This window comes from Rattus norvegicus, chromosome 3 (assembly GCF_036323735.1).
Source record: "Rattus norvegicus strain BN/NHsdMcwi chromosome 3, GRCr8, whole genome shotgun sequence".
In the NCBI taxonomy this organism is placed as follows: Eukaryota; Metazoa; Chordata; class Mammalia; order Rodentia; family Muridae; genus Rattus; species Rattus norvegicus.
This window is the reverse complement of record NC_086021.1, coordinates 42,648,520-42,675,375: the sequence shown is the minus strand read 5'-3', so window position 1 is coordinate 42,675,375 and position 26,856 is coordinate 42,648,520. Positions and strand designations below refer to the sequence as shown.

Below are 26,856 nucleotides of genomic sequence, written 5' to 3'. Positions count from 1 at the left end.
GAGAGTCCCGAACCCTGATGATACACTCACCTGCCAATCAGCTGAGGGCCAGCGAGGGTGTAATTTAGTCTGGCGCCAGTTGTTGGGAGATCCTAGGAACAGAGTAAGGACAGAGCTGTCGCCAGGTCTGGTTGGTTAGGTTTGGGCTTGAATGTTGTTCTCCAATCCTTCTTTCTCTTATCTGTAAAATGGATTATAAACTCATGCCACCAAATAGATAGGGAAGAAAGACAAGGGCTTTGGGTGGGACGGGGCCGATCTTGGGAAGACAGGCCTAAATGGTCCCTAGCCATATTCAGTGAAACCCCCAAAATGCTGATTTAGCAAAAGGTCATCCTCAGGGTAGAAAGATGGTTCATAAGGGTAGATAAAATGTTTCATAAGGACCGGAGATTGGATTCCCAGAATGTGATAGTCCAAGTCTGTAATCCCAGCATCCCTGTAGTGAGATGGGAGGAAAGACAGGAGAATCCTTAGGTGCTCACATGCTAACGACCCTGGTATACACTGGTGAACAGCAAGAGACCCTTGTCTCAAACACAGTAGAAGGTGAGATCTGACACCTGAAGTTGTTCTCTGATAGATACCATCATGGCACACATGCATGTGCCTGCACACACACACACACACACACACACACACACACACACACACACACACACACGAAGCAAAAAGGGCAAGTCTCCAAAAGCTCACTGAAGGACCCTGACCCACTATAAAATGGGTCAAAAGCTCTCTCCTAAAGGCTTGCTGAAGAGTCAGTCTTCGTTTATTATATGTTCCCGCTCATTCTTCTGACTTGAATCTTCCAATGGATTCTTTTTTTTTTTTTTTTTGTTCTAAGCGTTTGGAAGGTTGTCTACCTTGTCCAAATCCAGAGGCCAGGAGCACAGACTTTTCATAATAAAAAGGTTTGCTTTGCATGGTATCAAATGGGAAATTTGTGTTTTAGATGGATTCTCTGAAAATCTCAGGGGTAAAGAAAAAATCGATTTTTCTGTTTTATTAACATTTATTTAGCATTTGGACCACTCTGGCATAGATTTTGTTACACAGACAACTCAACTCATTGTCTAAATTTACTACTTCATTCAAAACAGGCTTCTTCTAATTACATATTTAAAATCACTCCTCTCACTTTTTGAGATTATAATACAATTTCTAAATTTAACCTGCTCAGTCTGTATGATGTCACTCATATGTATGTTCTCAGGGCTGACTATTCGTGTGCTTTTCCCTGGGGAAGACTATTTCTCCTACTCTAAGCACTCCTTACTTTCTTATAGTTCTTTGTGTAGAGTTGAGGACTTGTGGGCTTTCCCCCATCTACTTTGTTATGTCTGTTGTTGTCTGTTGGTTATTTTGTAGATGTATCCATTGAGACTGGGTAATTACATTTTTATAGCTTGATTTTTACCTTTATTAAAGTTATTTTAATACATTTTGCTCTATGAGATTTAAAACCAGCCATCTCCCATTGTTCTTTGCCCTTGATTCCCACCTCCAAAGTCAATCACATTTTTTTTCCCCAAGACAGGATCTCGTGTAGTCCAGGTTGACCTTAAACATCTCATGGACGTGAGCATAACCTTGAACTTCTGGTCTTCCTGCTTCTGTCTTCCAAGTGTTGGGGTTACAGATATTTACCACCATTCCTGATTTATGGAATGACGGACTCATGTTAGTCAGGCATTCTCCCAACTGAGCTGTGTCCCCACCCCAACTCCCTTCTGTTTTTTGTTTTGTTGTTGTTTTGTTTTCTTTTCTTTTTTTTTTTTTTTTTTTGGTTCTTTTTTTCGGAGCTGGGGACCGAACCCAGGGCCTTGCGCTTCCTAGGCAAGCGCTCTACCACTGAGCCAAATCCCCAACCCCTTGTTTTATTTTCTAAATAGTCCTGGTGCCCTCAGACTTACAATCTTCCTGTTCCAACCTCCAGAATGCTAGCACTGAAGGTGGATACCACAACAGGTGGAGGAAACCCATCTTTTTTAACATAAAATAAAATTATTTTGTATCTACCTGTGTGCTTCTAAGTAGCATGTTTATATAGTTACCTTAGCTTTTGCCATTGTGTTCTGACTTTGGAAGGAGATACTTCCTTTCCAGCCCTATCTCTCCCTCCCGTAAGATCTGGGTCCCCTTAGGCTCATTTTGTATTTTTGTGTTCAGTGGATATTGAGGCATTTGGTTTTGTTTTTATTTTGAGGCAAAGTTTTGCCACATTGCCCAGGCAGTCAGGAATATGTGGGTTCATTTTGTGACCACATGAACTTTGTTGACAACTCAGTCATTTATGGTATTCAGGTTGCATGCTATTTTCTTGCACAGCTTTCTGATTTTTCTCATCTTTTACTTAATTTCTAGGTGCCTAGCCCAATTGTCCCCCAACGCTCTGCCTCTTCAATTTCTTGAAATATCTGTCCAGAAGCTTCCTTCAACATTGTAAGACTGTTGCCTGGGGTGTGAAATTCATTCTATTTGCAAGTATTTCTAATTGTGGAAGACACAATTTGCATAGTGCAAAGACCTCCCATGTTCTTCCTTTCAGAACCCCTCATGAAGCTCCAACATCTGTTCCATGATGTCTCTTGGAAACAAGAAGCAAGTGTCATGAGTTGCTAGGTCTCTCTCACTATCTTCTGCCCAGGACAGTTCCTAGATTGGCTTTAGGTTCCAGACCGTGATGTTTGGGAAGATGACAGGGCAATCATAGGTAGAATATTTTCATGTGACTGTGCCTGGATTCTGGTTCTGACAGTATGGTTCCTGAGCTCACTCTGTTCTATGTTCTGTTGGTGAGGAGGAGGATCTGGTGTTGATTTCTTTGTATGTGTGTATGTGTGTGCATATGCACATACATGTTGCAGATACACATACTCTGTGTGGAGGCCAAAGGAGGCCATTAGATGACCCACTCCACAGCCCTCTGTCTCATTCCTTTGAGGTGTAGTCTAGAACTAGATCTGAAGCTAGGTTGGTAACAAGCAAACCCCCATGATCCTCCTGTCTTTGCCTTGAACAGCTCTACGGTCACAGGCTGCACACCGCCATGCTCAGCTTCCTATGTGGGTGCTGGGGTCCAAACTTAGGTCCTTGTATTAATGCAGCAAGTGCTCTCACCCACTCCGGCCTGAACTCCTGATGTTGACTCCCCCATGGCAGTAGTGTTGGGCAGTGCTGTTGCCTCAAGCTCTTTGATTAGCTCTTGTTTCCCAAATCAGGTGTTATTTTTTAAGTAGTGAGTTTATACCTGGAGATACTTTAGCATTGTACAGATACCCTGTGGATACTGTTGCCTCTAGTATCCAGAGATGTTTCTCACATGAAATAATAACTACAAGGCGTCTTTCCTCTTCTATCACATGGCATCTGCAATAAAGAAGCTCTTTCTCTTAATTCATTTGTTTATTTTAGCAGGGTAGATTTACTCTATCCAATGCATTATAATTCACTGCCTTTGCTACTACTTTAAAGATTTATTTTCACTTTATGTCTATGGGTATTTGCCTACATGTGTGTGCCGCATGCATCCAAAATCCAGAAGAGGGTATCTAATCTAATCCCTTGAAACTGGAGTTACAGACATGTGAGCTGCCATGTGGTTGCTGAGAACTGAACCCAGGCCTTCTGCAAGAGCTGCCAGTGCCCTTAACCTCTGAGCCATCTCTCCAACCCAGCTTACTCTCATGTTCTAAGTCCATCACACTGATCAGAAGTCCCTGACAGCTGGCTCCTATGCCTTCTGCATGTCCCTATCACTTGTTGAGCATGTCCCTGCTTCTGGACACAATAAAATGTTCTAGGTTCGATCTGAGGCTCCCTTGGGCCAGCACTAGGATTAGTTCCTCGTCGGAAATAATGGATTCTCACCTAAGGATCCTCCTCCTAAACCACAGGGTCTCAATGATAGTCTCAAGCCCAAGCTAATACCTGAAGAGTCCTGCCTCAGTTTCTCCTTTTCCACATCTAAACCTTCTTCATCAAAGAGCAATGCAGACCTTTACTCCTGGTCTCCTCTCCCTATAGTACACCCTCTACATAGGCCCGTCTCTGACCCTGACATCCTGTCACCGGGCCGCTGGACCCGCACAGAAGCAACCATGACCTTCCTCGGGCTGTTTAAGGATTCCATCAGGGAGGCAGGGAGGGAGGGAGAGAGGGAGGGAAAGCAGCAGGCATAACATGGTTATTCATAGCTTTAGAAGATTTCTGGGAATTTCTGGAATGTTCTCTTTATCTCTACCCTCTCCCACTTTGTTGTTGTGCAGAAGGGGAATGGAATAAAGATTCAGAGAGAACTGGGTGAACCAGCATGGGCCAGTCCTGACTCCTCACAGTCCTCAAATGTTTTGCCAACTCCCCTCATGTGTTTTCTTGAAGATTTTACAAAATGAAAAAGACTATTAGAAGTCGAGGCGGATGGATCAATTCTGTAAGCTCCATGTGCTGGGGACATTTCAATATGATCTGCTCTCATCCCCCTCAGCCAAGGCGGCCACTGGTGCACAGGCTGGCTCACACTCAGTGTTAGCTCCTTCCACACTCAGAGTGGCTCTGCTCAGCACCATTCCAACCGTCAGGCTTCTGCAAGACAGTGAAGAGTTTGGGAGGAAAAATCAAGTCCTACTGGGCTAGTGGGGTGACATGGGCAAGAACCTGACCTAGCCTGGGCCTTAGCTTCTTGGCTGAGAAGGGGAGACTGGCCTTGTGGCTCTTGTCACCACCCTGGCCACCCCAGGGTGGGGGAGGGAGGAGCACCTGCCTTTTTTCCAGAGAAACAGGTCACTGGGCTGCTGGGGACTGGGCCTGCAGCCAAAGGGAAGCCAGAGACAATGAAAGAGTCACTGGCTGGCTGGCTGGGGCAGATTGTGCAACTTCCTACAGGGCCTGCAAACAGGACTTTGGCCCCAGAACCTTGAGCTCTTGGTAGCCATTCCTCTTCCCCTGGGACCTCAGCCACCAAGTCTCTAGGGATGAAGGTGGGAGGACCAGGGTGCTCCCTCAGTTCCAAGGGCAGGCAGATGGTTCCAAGGGGCCACCAAGAAGGGGTCAAGGGGTTGGGGATTTAGCTCAGTGGTAGAGCGCTTGCCTAGCAAGCGCAAGGCCCTGGGTTCGGTCCCCAGCTCCAAAAAAAAGAATAAAAAAAAAAAGAAGGGGTCAAAACACATGGCTTCGAGGTACTGTGAAGAAGTCAGTGATGGGGAGAACATTTTGCCAACACTCAGAAGGATAAGCTGGGGGTTGTGAGTCTGATCGTGAGTCCAGTTTAGAACTCAAAAACAAATGACAAGGTTGGATAGCATTCTGTGCATTCATGTGAGGGCATAGGCTGCATCTATACTTGGACAGGGCCACTTGTGAGTTAGGAGGAAACACAGGAGAGAAGTTGTATGTGATCAAGAGCATCCACATAGGAATGATACCCATAAACTGTGCTGTGCTCTGTACACACTCTGGGGGGTAAACACAAAGGCCTGCAGGGTGTGACGTGTGTCCTTGAATATGAGGCCACTTTGGTAAACCGTTGCATATCTCTGTGCATTTGCTGTTATGAGCTTAGACCCCGGTGGTGAGACATAGTACAGTACTTGCATGTGAGATCCTGTATATGATGGTGGGTCTGTAAGATACAAGCTTGTCACTGTGTGTGTAATGGGACACACATAAATGTGTATGCTTACATATGTGTAAGCCTTGGAACTGAGCCTGTAGTCTCTGTGATGGCTGGTAAACATACATGCCCTCTCTGATACACGTGAGCACATACAATACACATATGCTCCCACAGCTGCCTTGGTAGGTCACATGGTCTTGGGCTCTGTCTTAGTTCACCTGTGTCACCTCCTTCAATCCAAACGACATCTCTATTCCGAGCCTCAGTTTGCCCCTGTGTTACATAGAGGATGATGTTGGACTGGATGAGTTCCCAGGTTTCTCCTGACCTCGTAGCTAAAATGACCTCTGCCTGGGCTCGGTACAGACGAAGAGGCATGGAGAGACTAATTCCAGGATGTCTGTGAGCAGCCACTGGAGACACTGCTGGGAGGCAGGACAGCTGCTCTCTGCTGTGAAAGTTGTCCCAGCAGCTGCCCCTTTGGGAGCAGGGCTCTGGGGCCATTGTTGAGCACAGAATCCACCTGCATCCCCTCCAGAGCTGGTTCTCAAACCTTAGTCTCAGTCCCAGGAAGTCCCAGGAAGTCCCAGGAAGACAGGTAAGAGGCAGCTTGCTGCATGGTGCTCTGCTCCCTTCCACGATGTCTTCTGTCCCACTGGCTTTCAGTTTTGAAAGAAGTAGAAAACATGTCCCCTGTCCTAGACTTCCTGGGAGCAGGCTTTCTGAAAAAAAAAAAAAACTTTGAGGACTTAGAGCCTCCTCCACTCTGTCAGTGACAGGACCTCAGAGCGCTGCCTCTGATCCTCCAGAACAGACTGGGGATGGAGAAGAGGAACGTTCACGGGAGGAAAAAAAACGCCTAATGCTCACTGCAAAACAACAGAGAAAATCAGAAAAACCGAAGCTGCTCTGAATATTTCAAACGGGTTACAAGGAAGAGAAGGGCTGAAAAGCCAACTGTGGGGCAGTTTGGTGTCCAGCAATTGAAGAAACTGCTTCCACTCCAGAGCTGGATGTAAAGGGAGTTGGGGACTGCTTGTGGCAGTCTGACAGTGTCCACAGGGACCGCATGTGGAGCTAGAACTTTGGATGGATGGGCTGTTCTGTGGGAGCTAAAGACAGAGAACAGCTGGTGCTGGGAAAATGGCTCCAGCACTCGTGTCCTTTCAGTAAAGAGGGTGGGCAGGAGAACCAGAGAGAGATCGGGAGAGAGGTCAGGACTTCTCCCTTTTTGCCCACACCACCATTCTCCTTCCTCTTGGCCCAACATAGCAAGACACTTAGCTCATGAAGAAGCCTGAGGAAATCAGTTTGCAGGGATAGGCAGACCTGCAGGCCAACCAACAGGCAGCACCCTGCTCCCTTGCCCATGATGCATTTCACAGAGCCAAAGGACTGGAAAAGCAAAAGGCTGCTTGGCAGTCCCCTGGGACCCTGAATATGGTTGATTTCTGATAAGAGTTCAATGGCAGAACACCCCCCTCTCCAGTGCCACATGTCCCCTTCATAGCACCACCATCGTAGTACAACAAACCCAGGCCAGGTCCCCTCTTTCTGCTGCAGTTGAAGGCTCTGGAGCAATAGGAAGCCCAATGGACCCTTCAAGGCCCACAGCTGGAACAAAACAGAGGAAGGACTCAGATAGGTGGGAATACTCCCAAGGCCCAAGCCTGAGAGAAAGGCTATCAAACTTGTGGTCGGGTGTTGTGTGTGTGTATGAGGTGGGGGTAGGGGCAGCCTCTGGGTAAAATTCTGAGAAAGACAGGGTTCTGAATTGTGTCCCAACAAGCTGAATGACATCATGTGGATGGAGAATGTGTAAAGAGGAAGCCAGGGCTGGAGCAGAGGAAGCTAAATTTGCTATGTAATAGCCAGTCTTGTGAGGAAAACATTAATCTCTTATGACTCCCAACACCTCCTCAGTGCTTTAATATTGTGATTAAGGGCTCAGAAGTTGAAGCTTCAACACAAGCTTTGGTGGGGACAGGTCACACTGAAATATTCTGCAGTAGTGGGCTTCCACCTCAGAAGAGGTAGGGGTATGGGGGTAGGAAGTCAAGTATCTCTCTGAGCTGCTGTAGCTAGGGAGAGGCAGAGCTGGCCTTCTAAAGCAAGAAGTTTTCTAAAGCAGCACACACCCTGACCACTGCCTGGATGGCCCCATCTGCATTAGCTATCATTAGTGCCAGGTGGCCACCATGCACCAGACCCTGCACCCTGTCATGTAGCCTCCGAGACCTGCTCCTTTGGCTCCATCTGCCCTTCCTGCAAACTGTGTCCAGCTTCTGTCCTCTCAATATCTCTTCAGACCCATGGGAAAGAGATGGTGTCTCATATACAGTCGCTTCTCTTAGCAAACAATCCCAGCGTCTAGGGAGTACAGGGAGGTGACATCAGGCCTTCCCCGTCCCTCTGGCACATCTTCCTATCTGGCCACTTCCAGCACCAAACAGTGCCAGGCGACCCTCATGGCTCACCCAGCAGCACTTTCACTTCCTCGTCTGGAGGAGGCCTTTGACCTGCTGTCATCACAGAGTTCTTTGTAGCTTCAAGGCCTCAAGGGGCAGCTCAGGCCTTGCTGAGAGCAGGAGGCCTAGACCTGAGGATCCCGGAACTCACTCTTATTGCAAAGCTCACTGACATGATAGGAGAGTGAAGGGGTTTCTTAGTGAGATATCGCCCACACCAGACAAGTCCTGCCCATGTGGTCAGTGGTCCTCATCAGCTAGGCAGACGTGGCACCCAGGAAGCTGGGGTTGGAGTTTGAAACTCGAATTGAATCTTTTACACTCCCTGACGGTCATTAAAGAGACCCACCTGCATTCATTCGTTTCCTGATTACCAAACCTCTCCCGGTTCTGTTTATAAAGAGAAGTGGGGTTGGGGGACAGAACCATCAGCAGGAAACCTCAACATCTTGAAACCGTGGAAAGGGGAAGGGACCTCGAAGAGAGTCGAGACAGTGCGCTGGATTGTCACAGGGTGCCACCAACTCAGACCTCAGGTATGAGCATTTCAGCGAAAGGCTCTCCCTGCTACACACCCCAGGATCTTATTCTGTAGCTCACACTAACTTCACACTCATCCTCGTCCTGTCAGTCTTCAAAGTACTGGGATTATAAAAATGCATCAACACGGCTGGCTCAAAAGCGATTCTCGGGGCTGGGGATTTAGCTCAGTGGTAGAGCGCTTACCTAGGAAGCGCAAGGCCCTGGGTTCGGTCCCCAGCTCCAAAAAAAAGAACCAAAAAAAAAGCGATTCTCTTTCTGAAAAAGAATATAAAGCTAGATGCAAGCATGAGCCTAGGGCTGGAGAGATGGCTCAGCAGCTAAAATTCACTGCTCTTGCAGAGGACCTGAGTTCAATTTCTAGTACCATGATAGGCAGTACACAACCTTCTGTAACTCAGAGTCTGGGGGGAAACCAAGGCCTTCTTCTGGCCACCATGTGCAACTGTGCTCACATGAACACACTCCTGCACAGACACGCCTATATATACGTCATTAAAAATAAAAGGTAGGGGCTGGGGATTTAGCTCAGTGGTAGAGCGCTTACCTAGGAAGCGCAAGGCCCTGGGTTCGGTCCCCAGCTCCGAAAAAAAGAACCAAAAAAAATAAATAAATAAATAAATAAATAAATAAATAAATAAAATAAAAGGTAAAAAGAGGATCAGGGTTGGGAATATTCAATGGTAGAGTGTTTGCTTAGCATTCATGAGGCCCCCAAGTTCAGTCCACAACACTGGGAATATATAATAAAGTTTTTTAGAGGATTAAATTCTTTAAATAATTAAATTAAATAATTAAAAAATTACTTAGAGGAATAATAGAAAACCCAAAACAGTACAGAAGCTGTGTAGGTAGTTTGGGGAAAATGTCTTCACACGTTTACCAGAAATAGTCACAAAGAAATGCTTCCTCATTTCAATTGGGCTTCTTCTCTTCTTTAGAACATTTTGTAGCTCCCAGTCACCCAAGGGGTGCATCACAAATAACAGTAAGGTAGCCCTCTTGCTACAGATGTGTGGCCCAACTCCGAAGGTACTGCCCAGGCTCTAGCTGAAGAGGACTGTGCCTGACTAGAATATTTATCTGTGCAGCTTGATGTGGGCTACACTCTCTTCTTGGCTGCTTGCTGGCTGTGGAACCAGGAGGAGAAGTTAGTTATTGTCTCTGAGCCTTGGCTTGCTCACCTGTAAAATAAATCAATGGATCCCAGTATTGTTTCTGTAAAAATCTGATGACATCATCCATTTAGAGCATCTCTGGCTCCCTGTAAACACGAGGCAGCCAGGATTCACCAGTTGCCACAGTAAGCACTATGAGCTATGATAATATGATAGGACTCTGTGGTTGCCTAATCCTCCTTTCTCTCTCTCTCTCTCTCTCTCTCTCTCTCTCTCTCTCTCTCTCTCTCTCTTATGTGTAGGGGGGGGCAGGCCAGGAAAGACTTCCTAGAAGCAATCTTGGTGTTGTATCTTAAAGGAGTATCAGAAGGTCAAAGGCAGTGCTTTGAGAACAGAAAGAAAAGGAGCCCTGAACACAAGCTCTCAGGCCCGCTGGCTCCAGGCCCCGAGCTGCCGCCTTGCAGGATCTGCTGTGCCCCAGCTCATTCTCTGTGGTGCAGGCTGCAGTTTCCTCCTCTCACTGCTCTGCCCACTCCAGTTTCCGGCCTCCACTTCCTTCCCCTTTACAGACCACACAGGCCTTTCAGAGGAAGCCACTTCTTATTTTAGCTGAGTCCCTGGACAACCCCACCCACAGGTGCCCTGCCCCCTGGGGTCCTTAAGAGGCCTGAGACATGCTTCAACCATACCCCAAAGCAGGTAAGAGGCTGGCTCTGTCCCTGGGGCAGCCATCAGTACTCCGTTCTTGGCAGGATCAGCAGGTCTGGCCTTGAAGCAGGGAGACATGGGTTCAAGTCTAGCCCTGACACCCACTGTGTGATTTATCATATGTTCCCCCACCTTTCTAGGCCCTGTGCCTTATTCATGCTAGGTGACCTGACACAAGCAAAACCTGGGCTGATAGTGTCTGCCACTGCCCTGGTTTCCATGGCGTCCCAGCTGAAATATGCTAAATAGGAGTCCCCAATCTTTGAAAGACTCTCTCTCTCTCTCTCTCTCTCTCTCTCTCTCTCTCTCTGTGTGTGTGTGTGTGTGTGTGTGTGTGTGTTTCTCTCATACATTCTTCCTATAATGTTTTAAATAAGTTTACCATTCTCTGTCAGGTCTCATTGGGTTTCATTGATAGCTCTCCTGGGCTGCAAGTAGCCTGTGGTCTGTACATTGGGGTCTCCTGGCTCAGCTGAGCTGATGACAGCTTGCTTTGGGAACCTGAAGCTTACACTTGGGGTGTCCAGCTTTGCTTTGCTTTGCTTTGGATGCTGGAGACCGAACCCAGGCTTACACATGCTGAACACATGCTCCACTACTGAGTTCTACCATTCCCCTGGAGTTTCATCTCTAAGCTCATCCACTGCTGGGGAATGCAAGCTAAAAACAGAATGGCCATATGACCCAGCTATACCACTGCATATCACACATATCAAAGGGCTTCTTTTCTTTTCTTTTCTTTTTTTCAGAGCTGGGGACCAAACCCAGGGCCTTGCCCTTCCTAGGCAAGTGCTCTACCACTGAGCTAAATCCCCAACCTCAGGGCTTCTTTTCCTACAGAGATACAATCAGTATTTATCATTAACAATAGCTGGGAACCAGTCTAGATGAATGGAGAAAGAAAATGTGCTGCATACACACAATAGAGTCTTATTCAGCTGTACAGGAGAACACAATTATGTCATTTATAGGGAAGTGACTGAAACTGGAGATCATCATGCTAAGCATGGTAGGTAGCTTAGGTCAGCCACGGAGTTCCGGCTTCCATGTTCCCAAAAGTGGGAGTAATGGAAGAAGGAACTTGACACTGGCCTCTGGCTTCACTTGCACGTGCATCATGTGCATACACGTGCATATGTAAACATACATGCACACACAGGAACATGTGCATATGCACATAGCACCCATATACTATACACAGACACACAGAGACAGATAGAAACACCACAGACACACATACAGAGAGAGAGAGAGAGAGAGAGAGAGAGAGAGAGAGGGAGGGAGAGAGAGAGAGAGAGAGAGAGAGAGAGAGAGAGAGAGAGAATGAGAGAGAGAATACTTGTTCAGCAAAGGCCTACACAATGGAAGATTCTTGAGGCTTAAGCCTTTTCCAGAGTCTTATAAAGTCTGTCTCAAATGCCTCAGGAGACAGTGGGGAAACCAAGGGAACAGAGATCAGAGATCATAGGCTTAACTCTCAGATGGGGTGAGTGTTGAGCTTGGTTTTGACTTAGGTCAGACATCAACACTGTGTCTTTCTTTGCATGCCGAACAGTTTCAGTAGCCGTGCTTAGGGGAGAGAGCATCAGTGATGATGACAGAGGTGGAGATCCACAGAGAAGAAGAGATAGTCAGAGAGATGAGAGATGCCAGCCAGAGAGACAGATGGGACAAAGGTGAAGCAGAGACAGGGAGAGGATGGAGCGAAGCCTAGGGACTGGGGCACAGACATTGGACAACTGACCTGCGTGAAGCTTGGCTCTGCCTTCTCTGCCAAGGGTCACATAGATCTGGGTTCTGTTCCAGGACAGCCATGTAGACACAACAACCCATCATTCCCCCCCAGCAACATGGAGAGGTAGACACTGTCACCAAACCATATGCTAGATGGAACAATTAAGGCACCGCCTCCATGCTGAACAGCCGTGAGGAGGTCAGAGCTGGTGGGGACAGAGAGACTCACACCTACAGTCACTGTACCACCAGCTGACTGGAAGCCAGGAAGTGTCACACTTGGGGCCCACTGGAAGTCTCTAAGATGGGAGGAAGGGGTTCAGAAGGCAAGCCATACCAGGTAGGATTCGACGGGGTCTTCTAAATTGACTGGAATTGAAGGCAGAGGGACCAGCACATGAAAGCCTGCGGGGAGAGAGGTGGTGGGATAGGGAGAGGAACAGGACTCTGCAGATAGAGTTTGTGTGTCTGGAAGTATCGTACGTATCCCCGTGTCTGTCCATCCTGTCCCACACCTATCCATGGGTCCATCCTGTCCCACACCTATCCATGAGTCCATCCTGTCCCACATCTATCCATGGGTCCATCCTGTCCCACACCTATCCATGAGTCCATCCTGTCCCACATCTATCCATGAGTCCATCCTGTCCCACACCTATCCATGAGTCCATCCTGTCCCACACCTATCCATGAGTCCATCCTGTCCCACATCTATCCATGAGTCCATCCTGTCCCACACCTATCCATGGGTCCATCCTGTCCTACATCTATCCATGGGTCCATCCTGTCCCACATCTATCCATGAGTCCATCCTGTCCCACATCTATCCATGAGTCCATCCTGTCCCACACCTATCCATGAGTCCATCCTGTCCCACATCTATCCATGAGTCCATCCTGTCCCACACCTATCCATGAGTCCATCCTGTCCCACATCTATCCATGAGTCCATCCTGTCCCACACCTATCCATGAGTCCATCCTGTCCCACACCTATCCATGAGTCCATCCTGTCCCACACCTATCCATGAGTCCATCCTGTCCCACACCTATCCATGAGTCCATCCTGTCCCACATCTATCCATGAGTCCATCCTGTCCCACATCTATCCATGAGTCCATCCTGTCCCACACCTATCCATGAGTCCATCCTGTCCCACACCTATCCATGGGTCCATCCTGTCCCACACCTATCCATGGGTCCATCCTGTCCCACACCTATCCATGGGTCCATCCTGTCCCACATCTATCCATGAGTCCATCCTGTCCCACATCTATCCATGGGTCCATCCTGTCCCACACCTATCCATGAGTCCATCCTGTCCCACACCTATCCATGAGTCCATCCTGTCCCACACCTATCCATGGGTCCATCCTGTCCCACACCTATCCATGAGTCCATCCTGTCCCACACCTATCCATGGGTCCATCCTGTCCCACATCTATCCATGAGTCCATCCTGTCCCACATCTATCCATGAGTCCATATACTCAACAAGGACAGGGGACCATGACTGATTGTGTGGCCCATGGCCCTTGATTCATCCTTGGGTCCGAAGCCCTCCACTGGGCTATGTTCTCTTCAAAGGAAATCTTCCTAACTTGGTCCCCAATCTTCCACTTGCTTGTTTGGTTTTCTGTGTCATCAAGAAGCATGCTCAGTTTCATGCAGGGCTCACCTAGAAAGATAGGGCTGGGGGGGGGGAAGGAAGGGAAGTGGTCCATACTTAGTCCCCACAGTCTGTGAGGTGCCAAACCCATGAATCTTCCCAGGAGCCTTGTGAGATAAATGCTCTTAGTATGAACTCACTTTACAGATGGGGAAACGGAGGCACCAACAGGCCCGCCCAAGGTCCTGTAGCTAATAAGAGGCGATCTCTTCTTCACGCCTGTGATGTACACTCTGGGCTTCCTTGTGCAAGGGAGAAGGTGACAAGAGTTGGCTCAATTCACAATAGACAGTGAGGGCTGTAAGAAGGCATCTATGTGCTTGCTTAGCTAATACCCATGTATGCACACAATTTGCACATGTGTTCCTGCCTGTGAATGTGTGCACATGTATATCTGGGCATCCACCAGCTTACACACACACACACACACACACACACACACACACACACACACACACACACACCAGGTGCATTTTCATTCTCAGTTATTCAGGCCTATCTACCCAAGGGTGCACACATAGGCACTCGCAGTCATAAGGCCCCGTGCACATCGCCACTACAAATACAAATTGGTGGCCTGTTTGAATTCTTTGCTTAAAGAAAACTTGTGACTGCATTAAAAATGTAGGACACATTGGCCAAATAATTAAAGCGAGGAGTGAGGCAGTGGGACTTCCCGCCACTCTCTCGGGGCCGCCTGAGCTGGGCTGTGCTCGGCAAGGCTTTGTCCTATATATCTGAAGAAGAGGCACTTTATTACAGTAATTTATCACCCCCATAAATGTGGCTCCTCAGAAACGCGGAATAATTTGGGAAGAAATATGTTTTAAAAATTAAAAATGCAGTTGGCGTGCCCCCGTCGGGTCTGTGGGGAGGCATCTCGGCGGCTCCGGTAACTGCCCATGTTGCTCCAATGCCTACAACTTCCATTATTTAAAGTGTGATTATATTTTTCCTGCTTGGAGCTTTGTCAGCTATAAATAAAAGATAAGGGTGAATTGTTGCAGGGCCTAGTAAGCACTTCCATTATTGGTACTTAAGGGGGCTTGGGGACAGAGGGAACTGGCCCGCGGTGGGAGCGTAGGGAGGCCTGTGCCTGGGTCTGGGAGCTAAGCTGATGGTGGGGTGGACCTCTGCTCTGGTTGTGTTTTCTCACGACTCCCATGAGCCTCAGCTCCACTGCCTTCATCTGCCTAGAGCATCATGGGAACCACCACCGAGTTTGCTACCTCAGGACAGTGGCTTCCACCAGGATTCCATCTCCCTAGGGACTCGACAGTCACAGGGCCCACCAGGAGAGGAAGGTTCTCCTGTAAGAGAAAGGAATCTATTACCTGTGGCCTTTGGTTTTGTTTTCAAGCAAGTCCCAAGCAGGTGCCAGGTGAAGAAGGGGACTCAGGACACATGGTTGCTGTGTACCAGCCAAAAACATACGCTGTGACTTCAGAGTGGAGAGTTATTCCAATGATAGACTGTGCCTGGGAAGGAAAGAACATCCCTTCCAGAATAACTATATTTGGAAAGCAGATCTGTTTGTTTTGTTCAGAGGAGCAAAGGATCAAAATGGAGCACAGTGAGAGAACTCTAAAGACAGTATTTGTCCCCAGCTCATGTCTCCAAATCAGAAGGCCCCGTGAGTTCACAAAGAGGTGATATTGGCCACACAGCTGTGTGTTTCCGCTTCCTCAAGCTTCAGTTTGCTAATCTGTAATTTGGGTAGCAGCCCTAGGTCTCAGGGATGTTATGGCAATTAAGTGCAAATGACCTCTGTGGTGTGTTGGACCTGGCTCTAGTCACTCTCAGTAATGCTGGTGAAATGAAGTCAGACAGAGCTACATGTTCTCTGGTGACTTAGAAATTCATATCCACGCAAGAGCTTGCACAGATGCTTGAAGTGGCTTTCTTCAGAATTGGCAAATCTTGAAAGCCACCAAGATGTCTCTCAAAAGGGGACTGGATAAAAACACTGTAGCTTGACCAGACAGTGGGATGCTGCTCATCAGTAAAAAACAAATGAGCCGTAGAAATGTCGAGTTACTGTTTACCATGCATCCAGTTCCAGCTTGAGACTCAAACAACGGTGATGACGGCATAAATGAGGTTAGAGTTACTGTTCCTCAGCTGTACACTTAAAACTGCTGAAGTAGGGTAATAAGGAGAGGGCTCAGTCTCCCTATATGCTCCATGTATGTAGGGCTCTATTCATGTATGAGGACCTGAATTCAGATCTATAACACTTATGCAAAAGCCAACATGGAGGCATGAACTTGTAATCCCAGTGCTGGGGAAGCAGAGTCAGATGGATTACAAAGACTTACTGGATTGCAGGACTTGGTGAACTCCAGGTCCTGTGTATATGAGAGCCAGTTTTAAATTACTAACCTTCCACAAGCCACAACCATCTGAAAAGAGAACTTCAACTGGGGAATTAGCTAGATTAGGTTGGCCTGTGGGTATATTTTTGGAGAGTTGTCTTGACTGGCAATTAATGTAGAAAGATCCAGTCCACTGTGGGCAGCACCATTTCCTAGGTTAAGGACCTTGGACTGTAGAAGAGTGAATCAGCAGAGAGCAAACAGGCAGCATGAGTGTATTACTTTATCTATGTTCTTGATTGTGGATATGACATGACTAATTATTTGAGTTCCTGCCTTAACTTTCCCTCAGTGATGAACTCAAACCCACAACTGTAAGTCAAATAAACCCTTTCCTCCCATAAACGCTTATTGTTTTGAGACTCTTATCTCAGAAGACAAACTCCAACCTCTATACATGTACACACATACATGAACATGTATACATATACACAAAGAATGATTACAACAGAAAATCTACTTAGGTATATTATATATTGTATATTTATGTAGATTATATATGTATACTTATATAATAGTGACATTATTATAGTAACAGAAATTAAGTCATAAAAAAGATATGGAAAAAAGAATAAATGCAAATTACTAATTGAAATAGATAGGTCTGAAAAGGCTCTAATTCTATAATTCCAACTTCATGAAATCCTGAAAGAGATAAAACCATAGTGACAGTAAAATAGTCTGTGACTGTCAGAGGTAGAGCCCAGGGGATTTGGGCAGTGAATCTGATTTGCACGATGCTATAATGACTGCCACTTACCATCAGGGGTTACTCATACTGAATACATTAAATTTGTATCCATTAGTCATTATATGTTTTTGTTACATATAAAACATGCAACCTGGTGGGTGGATCCCATGTAAACGGTGGGCTTTAGTTAATCAGAGTGTTTCCATATTGTTTGTCAGCTGAAGCAAATGCAACATTTAGTCACAGATTAGTCGGTATGGGAAGTGGCAGGGTGGTGGCGGGGGGAGTACATAGGCATTCTATGTATCTTGTGGTTCTTTTCCCATAAGCCTAAAGCAGCTCTAAAAATCATTTCTAAGAACTTGAGCTTAAAATGTTTTCGGGCTACCGAGGCAGCTTCACATGTAAAGGTGCTTTGCCATGCAATTCTAGCAACTTGAGTTTGATCCCTGATTATATAGAGGTGGAAGGAGAAAAGTGACTCCATAAAACTGTCCTCAAACCTCTCCATGTGTACCATGACACCCCACATTGTGCGCCCAGTCACAATGATTAAAAGAAAAACCTTCCCTTTTGTTCAAACCAATCAACCAATCAACCAAATAACTAAGTAACTAACCAAAACCCGTTGTCTGTGTGTCTGTAACTGTATAGTGTATGGGTGTGTTGACATTTCACTGTGTATATGTGTGCACTTGTGTGTGTTTATACATCTTGTGTGTATTGGGGGGCAGGTATGTATGTCTGGGCATCTGGAGGGCAGAGGTTGATAGTGTCTTACTTAGTTACTCTTTGTCTTATTCTTTGAGGCAAGATCTCTCACTGAACCTGGAGCTCATCAACTTGACAAGACTGGTTGGCTAGTGGAATCCAAGAATCCTTTCTCTCTCTGCCTTCCCAGACCTGGATTCCAGGCACCGCTGAGTTGGTTTCATTTTTCATGGCTGCTGGGAATCCTAACTCTCATCCCCAGGTTTGCATCATGAGCACATTATCAACCGAACCATTTCCCCAGCCCTAAAATTAAAACTCCAAAATATTAATAAACCAGAAAGGCTAGATGGAGGTCAGAACTGGACTTTCCCTCAGTGTTTAGAACCACGGAGAACAGGTTGGAAGACATGTTAATTATCAGTCTGATCAGGGTTACTAACTACGTTTTTTTTTTAATTGTTTCTTTTGTTTTGTTTCTGTTTGTTTGCTTGGGGTTGTTTTGCTTTGCTTTGCTTTGCTTTGCTTTGCTTTGCTTTGCTTTGCTTTGCTTTGCTTTGCTTTGCTTTGCTTTGCGACAGGATTTCTTTGTGCAGCTTAGCTGTGCTGGAATTAGCTCTGTAGACCAGGCTGGCCTTGAACTCACAGAGATCCACCTGTCTCTGCTTCTCAAGTACTATGATTGACGTCGTGTTGCCACCACTGCCTGACTTAGTTTGGTTTTTTTGGTTTTTTTGGTTTTTTGTTTTTGGTTTTTGGTTTTGTTTTTTGTTTGTTTGTTTGTATTTTGTTTTTTGTTTTTAAACCTCTGGGAAAAAATAAGAATTTCCCCCAAATACATCAAAAAGCTCATCATTCTTCAATTATACTTTAAAAGACCAGAGCAAGTGGGGTGGGAGCAGTGACTTGCTGGATTGCGGGTGAGGGTGGGGCCTTGACTGTACCTAGTCCCACTCTCCAGTTGGTTACACTAGGGCAGGGGAATTTAGTGGTATAAACTAATGTTGCTGATTTAGCCCACATGGAACTGATGCTCGTTGGTCCCACTTGTTATTCAGTCTGGACACTGTGTTGGTAAGTAATCTACCTGTAAAATGTGATAGAGTGAGGGCTGAGCCAGTCACAGTGGCGAGATCGTGGGGCAGACGGACTGGAAGCCAATGAAGGCATTTACTAAGGAAATACAGTAATGAGATGTTAGTGTGAGGGGATTTCACAGAGGAAGGTGACTGTGGCCAGGCTAGGTCACTCAGTTACTTGTGGTGGCAGAGAAAGGCTTCCCATCCTTGTCCCCTTCCTGTCACGTGCTGATGAATGAATCCATGTCTATTGAGTGTCATGTGCTCTGAACACTGAGACCAAAGGTTCCTTCCTGTACATACACGTGAGGTGACCCATCGTGCACTGAGCACATCTGCTAAGTGCAAACACAGGCCTTGATGAATTAGCAGCTCTCGAGGAGTTCAATGGGCAGTGATTGACTACCTGTAGGGAAGTGGCTCAACATCTCCATACTTCTGTCTTCTTGTCTGTGAAAGGAGGAATAGAACAGCAGTCACCTCACATGTTGTCAGGATGAAATGATGGAGTAGCATGCAAAGTGCATAGGCACTGTAAGGTCACAACACCTTAGCCCTACTCTACCCTCACAGAGATAAAGATTAAACTCAAAAATTTGCAAATGTCAGGCAATTAGCCCAGCTTCTGGGCCCTTTATTAGGGCAACTTGAAAGTGTGTGTGTATGAGTGAGTGTGTGTGTGTGTGTGTGTGTGTGTGTGTAAGTGCATACATGTGCATACATGTTTGTGTACCTGTGTATGTACATGCATGCATGTGTGCCTATGTATGTGTGTATGTCTGTGCATGAGTGCATGCATGTGTGCATGAATGCATGCATGTGTGCACGTGTGTGTGTGTGTGTGTGTGTGTGTGTGTGTGTGTGCATGTTTGACCTTGGTTGCATGGTTCGTTAGTGTGAACATTTTAGATGACAAAGTCACTTCTCAAGGTCAAAAGATTAGACATGACCGATGATACCATGGGCCCACTCTCCAACTTGATTTCTGTCCTCGTGTCTATTTATCTTCTAGGCTGTGGATAGACGCTGCAATGCATGGAGCCACACCAGTGGTAGTTATTCTGGAAAGTGAAATCTGGAAGATGGCATCTGACTAAGGAGCCCCAGGTCCCATGGGTCAGCTGGCAGAGTCCAGAGCTTGTTTCCACTGCTCTCTCCTCATGACCTGAGTGGTCTTTGGCCTCTCACTCTGGCCCCCAGACTTACAGCCAAGACTTTCCCTGGAAAACCCCAAGCATCGTCACCTTCTTCCTCCTGATTCTGTGGGGGGGAGACAGAATTAGAGCTTGCCTCACGGTACGAAGTTGTGGCCACAGCTGCAGAAGAATGACTTTCAACTTCTAGGAATCGACCCTGACTATCAGATAGGGCAAGGGTTGAGTCACTGGCAGAGGCCACATTAGTGGAGATTTTGATCAGGTGTTTGCGTGTGTGTGAGTGTGTGTGTGTGTGTGTGTGTGTGTGTGTGTGTATGCGCGCACACGCGTGCTCGTGCCTCTGGTTCTACTTCCTCCTTGGGAGGCCCAGACCCTTCAGTGCTGTTTCTGTGCTGAGATGGGAAGGGAGCACTCACCCCGCAGGTCCCAATCCAGGCCAACTGGGATGTGCTAAATTAGGTCCTAAAAAATCACAGCTGTGAGAACACGGAATTTTGCTTTACAGATGATAAAAGTATTCAGAGAAATCAAGAGACTTGTCTTATTCTCCTTAAAAAATAGTTGGGCCTTAAGCTCAGGGCTCCCAAAAGATCACCACACGACCCCCAATAAATGCTCTTTCCTAAGTCTGGAGTCTCGGCCACTGTCCTGAGGCTCAAATGATCATAGATAAAAGGGGGGAGGGCACAGTTGGAACTGAAGTCAAAACCCATGTTTGAGCAGGTCCTGCCGGATGTAGTGGTCATTCTTTGTGCTTCTGGATGGCTTTCACCATCTCTTTTCTAAGACCCAACTCCTCTGTGTGAACCGCTGGGGTCCATATCTGTCTCCTCTCTCTGATCTCTTGATAACAGTTTGTTAGACTGGAAATGGCCATCTGTGCCAATTCAGCTTCCGTCTCCTGTGCCCTGGGCATTGGGATACAAAGGGGCTGGGCTGCCTTCCTGGCTGAGTATTTAAAGTGAGACCTAGGGCTTGGCCAGATTAAAATGGGACAGCAGAACGAAGTCCAGGTCACAGAGAGGATGAAGTAGGCTTATAAGGGGAAGGGGAAGGGTGAGAGACCATGGCATAGGCAACCATGGAGGAGAGGAAGAGAGCTTAGGAAAGAGAGACAGGAAGATAGGATAAGGAACAGACAAACAAGCAGGCAGGTGTGTATTCCTGAACTAGGGAAAGATGAAGAGGAGATCAAGGTATAGGGGCAGAGAAGAAATAAAATAAGGAGGGAGGGATAGACAAAGAGACAAACACCATTAGTCTTTACTAGCCAATGACCCCTAAATCAGCAACAGCGACAGACTCTGGATTGAATATTTGAAAAAGAAAATCCCCCATCTGTAGTGTACATATTCAACTTCTTTCTCTCCGTCATTTTGTTTGTTTTGTTTCTGAGACAGGGCTTATCTGTATAGCCCTGGCTATCCTGAAACTCACTGTGTAGACCAGGCTGGCCTTGAACTCACAGAGATTTTACCTGCTTCTGCCTCCCAAGTGTTGGAATTAAAGACATGTGCCACCATGGCCTGGCCATTATTTTCTAAACCACACAGCCTAACTACACTGCGCATGGAACCCACAGTGTATTGGGTGTGAGCAGTCATCTTGAGGTGATTTGACAGTGTTCAGAAGGCTGGATGTGTGTCTGTAATCCCAGCACTGTGGAGACCCGGAAAGGAGAGATAGTTCAGAATAGCTAAGCTACATCTCAGGGTGGTGGTAGGACTTGGCATCCTCCACAAGGTGCTGGTTTTGCAAACATGTAGAATGCGAGCAGCTATAGAGGCTTACACTATGGTTCTGGGAAGACCCTGGGTCAAGCAGTGAGAATCCCTGCATGGGTCATAAGCCGACAACTGTGCAGGTGTAACCTGTGTTTCCCAAGGAAAGCTGCCCTTTTGCCTGATGGATTTTATCCCTCAAACCTTACGGTTAAATAACTCCTTTCTCCCTTAAATTGTGTCTTGGTGGGGTTGATGGGATGTGTATGCCCCAACCCTGATCTCCAGAATCTTAGGCCCTGCCTCTGCCTGAGGCTGTCATTGGCCACAGGGCTGTGCTCAGCTCTGGCTGGGGCGTACTAACAGTCCTGGAAGGGGCAGTGCCCCAGAACTACCTCAGCCACTCAGTCTAGAATCAATGCAGTTCCATCCGACCTCCCTCACTCCCAGAATTTTCTGGAGGGCTTAAACTCAAATGGCTCTTTGGTCCATTCTCAGCTCCTCAGCACACTAGAGTTGCCCTCCTCCCAGCCCCTGCTTCCTGCTAACACTTCTTGGGATCAACTCCTCAAACCAGCCAGCCACACGTCCAGTTTTGTTCTGGAACAACTTCATCAATGACAGGGACACAATGGACAGGTGTTGTCAGAGGTACCACACAGATGAAAAATGTCAAGGTTCAGGCTAGTTTCAAAGAGACAAGGGCGGGGGTGGGGGGGTGGGGAGGCGGCGGCGTTGTGCATTTCCAGAGCACGAACCCTGGGTCAGACTGTGTGCTATTGAGTGACATCTCTGTCCTTACAAGGAACCTGGAGGTGACCTCTGCCTACTTTAGGGTTTGTTAATGTTGGTTTTTATTTTTATCATTTTATTGACTTGTTTATTCATTGCAATGGGCGTTAATGTTTTCCCTGGATGCATGTCTGTGTGAGGACACCAGATCCCCTAGAACTAGAGTTACAGACAATTGCAAGCTGCTATGTGGTTGCTGGGACTTGAACTCAGGTCCTCTGGGAAGAGCATTCAATGCTCTTAACCACTGAGCCACCTCTCCAGTATGTATGTATGTATGTATGTATGTATGTATGTATGTATGTATGTATTTCAAGGTAAGCTCTCATTATGTAGCGCTGGCTGCCTGGAACCTGCTCTGTAGACCAGAGTCTGCTTCAGTATCTTCATTGGTTCGATGGGGAATGTAACAACTGCCATAGGCTGTCCTGAAGATGGAAGGGACGGTGTATGTAAAAATGCTTAATCAGCAAGTGTTAGATAACCTTTTATTGTCCAGAGTGACTCAGACCCATAAAAACCTTCTAAACTCCTTGCTCAGGCGCCTGGGACTTGCCAGAAAATCCCTGCCAGAAATCCCACGTGGATCCCACTTTGTTCACACCGTTCCCTGACATCCCCCGATGCTTGTTAGATCATCCTACTGGTTCCGTTCTGGCCATTGCTCCTCTTTCTGAATTTGTGACCTACACTCGCTCTTTCCTGGTACCAGCTACATGGCACTCTCTGCCTTCCTCCTCAGCAGAAGGGCTCCTCCAGAAGGGCCTCCCTTATTCACTCCTTCAGCAAAGTGTTTAAGTGTCCCCTATTCTGTGCCAGGCCTGCTCCTCACTGTCACAGCTCAGAAGGTTGCAAGCCGGTGATGGCTGAGCCATGGCCCATAGGCCTTTTCTAGTCTCCGCTTCCTGCTGCCTCAGGCCCTTTACTCATGCGGTGCCACCTGCTGGCCCAGCTCCTCTGCCTTCCCTGAAGTGACTCCCCCTCATCCTCCAGGTCCAGTGCAAAGATGTCTTTGATCCTCCTGCACGGGTCCCCTTTGTTCTTCAGCCACATCCTGTTTCTCCTTTGGAGACTTAATGAGGTTTGTAATTGCCAGTGTGATTGACTTGATTTTTTTTATCTGTTTCTAATCTTAAACATAATCTCCCTAAGGATGGGGCCTTGAGTGTCCTCCCTGCCACTTAACCTCCCTGTAGCCAGCACAGGGTCCCTGTGAATGAATGAATGAATGAATGAATGAATGAATGAACAAATGCCTGAAACTTGACAGTCAGTAGGGCATGGTCCAAAGGCTGCTTTTGTCTGCTCCTGAGGCCCACACAAACCTCTTGCAGTGACACTGTCACCAGGGTGACAGGTTTGTCAGCATCCTTACAAGTTCCTAAGTCTCTGCCTCTCCACTTCAGAATATAGGAACTCTGTAGGAGCAATAGGCCAGTAATATATATGTCACCGAAGCCAAAGGGCAACCAGGATGGATCCAAGGCCAATGTTTGGCTGCACGAGGACAGCATAATCCTAAGATAATGGGGGTGGGGTCTGGTTTTAGAACACACCTACTCCCTTCATGTATGCATGTGTAGTAGTGTGTTTTTATGAATGATCTGGAACAACAAAAATACCCAATAAATAGCAACTATTCATTAAATATCGATTTTAATTAACTAGTATTACCACAGCAACTATTAAAATGTTGGATAAATAACCAGTAAGCCAATTCAGAATTTAACAAGAGAAACTGAGCTCCCTGGGTCACAGAGAAGCCTAGCAGAGGACCCTTGGGAACAGAGAACAGGGTGGGAACAAGTACATGAGACAGGGGAGCCAACCAGTCTGTCCTTTCAGCATCGCTGAGGAATGAGAAAAATTGTTCTAGAAGTTCAGCCTGAGTCAGTGGACTCAATGTGTCCCACATGGGAGGCAGGGCCTGAAGTGCACATCTCAAGAGCTGACTCTCAACAGGGCACAGTGGCTTGTGGCTGAGTCTTCTGCTGGGAAATCAGGCCCCCGCCAGGGTCAGGATCTTATCCTTATCTGTTTTCTGTTACTATAATTTAATACCCAAGATTGGATAGCTTGTGAAGAATGTGGGCTTATCTAGTGTGTGGTTATGGGATGTGAGACTCCAAAAGTATGGCACTGGCATCTGGTGAGGTTTTTTTCTTTGTTTTTTTGTTTTGTTTTGTTTTGGTTTGGTTTGGTTTTTGTTATTTATTTATTTATTTATTTATTTATTTATTTATTTATTCATTGCCATGGGTTGACATGTTCCATGAAAGTCAAGGCAAGTAAGTATGCCAGCTCTCTTCCTCTCCTTACAAGACTGTCCTAGGGGACCCACCCTCGTGACCTCATTTAATTCCAATGACCTCTCTAAATCATTCCAACCACTTCCAAATACCATCTGGGCATGGGTTCCAACATATGAAATGTGGGAGATATGTGGTACCTTGGCCTAGCAAACCACAAAGTCAGATTCGTTCTAAAGAAGAGATGCTTCAGTTGTGTCCAGAATGTGGCTGTTTGAGGGAGCACTGAAAGTGTAGACAGTGTTGTGTGCTGCTAAGCCAGCTCTCTCAGCATGACCCAGAGCCCTTGCTTTGCTTCTGCCAGTTCCCATGGTGTAAGTGTTCTCTCCATGACTCCTGTGCTCATTTCAGAGGGGCAAATGTCACTGGATGCAAAGCTGGGAAGAGAGTCAGCTCCAGCATGGCCCACTGGGAAACAAAGGCCCAGAGGAGCTGGCAAAAGTGATGCATTAGCTGGTGGTATGGCCTGGGCTAGCATGAAGGGAGAGCCAGTAACCCCGATGCATTGCAGGAGGCACAAGGCATAGCCAGGCAGCTCCCTGTGAAGGGATCGCAAGAGACAGCAAGCTTCTCGACTGCATGGGGCCAAAGGCTGCAGGGAACAAGTCAGATTTATGAAGATGAACTATATAGATGGGCCAAGGGGGCATGGCCTAAGAGAGGAGGGGGAACAGCATGTACAAAGGTCAAAGAGGTGAAAGGACCATAGGGCATTCAACCTGGTAGGGGGTGGGAGTGCAAGGAAAGGGAGGAAATGAGAGAAGTCCAGAGGCCCCTGGAAGGATCGGGAGCTATGGAAGACTCTGGAGCTAAGGGATATTGGGATCTGATATCTCCACTCACTGGATCATTCTAGATTTCCTAGAATCAAGATGAGGCAAGACAATCAAGATGGGGTCCAATTAAAATTACCCAAGCAGGAGGACTGAGGAGATGGCTTTGAGGGTAAAGTGCTTTTGCTGTGTAAACATGGGGACCTGAGTTCTGATCCCCAGTGGTGTGTAATCCCAACAATAGGGACGGAGAACAGGCGATGCTATTGAATCACTGGCAAGCCGGTGTAGTTCAAGTAGCAAGCTCCAGACTCAGTGAGAGACCATGACTCACAAAATAAGGTGACGTGATTAAAGAAAACGATCCTGACGTCACACTCTGACCCCCCACATTCCCATGCCCAAGTGAGCACACATGCAAAACGACCATCCAAACGACTGCAAATATTTCAGCAGGAGAAAAGACAAGAGATACTTGAGTTAGAGAGAAGGGAGACAGTGTCAAAACATATTTCAGAGGAGAGATGTGGAAGGGAACAAGCAATGACCAAGGATGCTGGTGGCAAACCAGGCATTGAAAAGCAGGCTGATGCTGGTGCTACTGCCAATAGGGAGAAAGCTAGAAAAGACATAAATCAGGGGCGGGGAGAACATCATGGGGGATGTTTCACCACTGTGAACTGCAAGTTTCCTCACATCCAAAGTGGGAGAAGAGGTCAGACATCACTTGCAGAGTAAATGATGCAGATTAGAGCAAGCGCAATCCCAGTGCCAGCCAAGGACACAGAGACCCCTGTGCAAGCTTTGTGGGCATGTGAGGTGGCTCAGCAGAGCAAGACATTTGGTGCCAGGCCTGCCAACCTGAGTTCAATCCCCAGAACTGACGCAGTGGAGGGAGAGACCTGACTCCTCAGAGGGGTCCTCTGACTTCCACACATTACTTATGGCACACACATGCACGCCACCCCCACCCACAGAAACATACATACACATACATACATACAAAAATAAATACATAAATAAATGTGATAAACTTGAAAAATGCCACTCAAGATAGTGACACCAAAGTGTAAAACCAAGTGTGGCGCCGCACAGGTCCCAGGTCCCTGAAGTCACTTCTGACGAAGGGCGCTTATTTTCCCAGCACCTCTTGCAGCTCAGTGGTCATGCGGATGTTCTTTAGACGGTCTCTACCAGCATGGAATCAGGTGAGGATGACTAAAGATGAAGGGCGAGACAGAGAAATCGAGAAGCCAGTGCTGTGCTGTCTTCACTCACACTTTTAGAGGTCAGTAGAGAAGACTCAGGGGAAAGAAAAGTAGGAGACAGAGTCCCAGCGGAACTAAAGGGAGGCAAAAGCTGTCCGTGACTGAAAATGTGTTCAACCACGTTGTGCTCTG

At 47.0% G+C, this 26,856-nt stretch overlaps 2 long non-coding RNA genes across 8 annotated transcripts in view; one reads left to right on the top strand and one right to left on the bottom strand.

The window, feature by feature from the left end:
* Positions 1-3,386: 3,386 nt before the first annotated feature.
* Positions 3,387-26,856, bottom strand: part of Dpf3l1 (double PHD fingers 3 like 1) — a 47,602-nt gene continuing 24,132 nt past the window's right edge. For 3 of the 6 annotated variants that reach the window (XR_010065168.1, XR_010065166.1, XR_010065167.1), the window contains 6 exons: positions 19,111-19,154; positions 15,183-15,326; positions 13,989-14,090; positions 12,520-13,871; positions 10,430-10,508; positions 3,387-9,806 (listed from right to left, as the gene is read on the bottom strand). This is a non-coding gene — a long non-coding RNA (double PHD fingers 3 like 1). The remainder of the gene's footprint in view (positions 9,807-10,429; positions 10,509-12,519; positions 13,872-13,988; positions 14,091-15,182; positions 15,327-19,110; positions 19,155-26,856) is intronic. The other 3 variants (XR_010065165.1, XR_010065170.1, XR_010065169.1) reach the window with 3 other exon arrangements.
* On the top strand, positions 8,484-21,385 carry LOC120101538 (uncharacterized). 2 transcript variants are annotated; one of them, XR_005502130.2, is made up of 2 exons: positions 8,484-8,618; positions 19,717-21,385. It is a non-coding gene; the product is annotated as an uncharacterized LOC120101538 (long non-coding RNA). The 2 variants fall into 2 exon arrangements; XR_010065164.1 differs by lacking the exon at positions 8,484-8,618 and adding an exon at positions 9,777-10,439.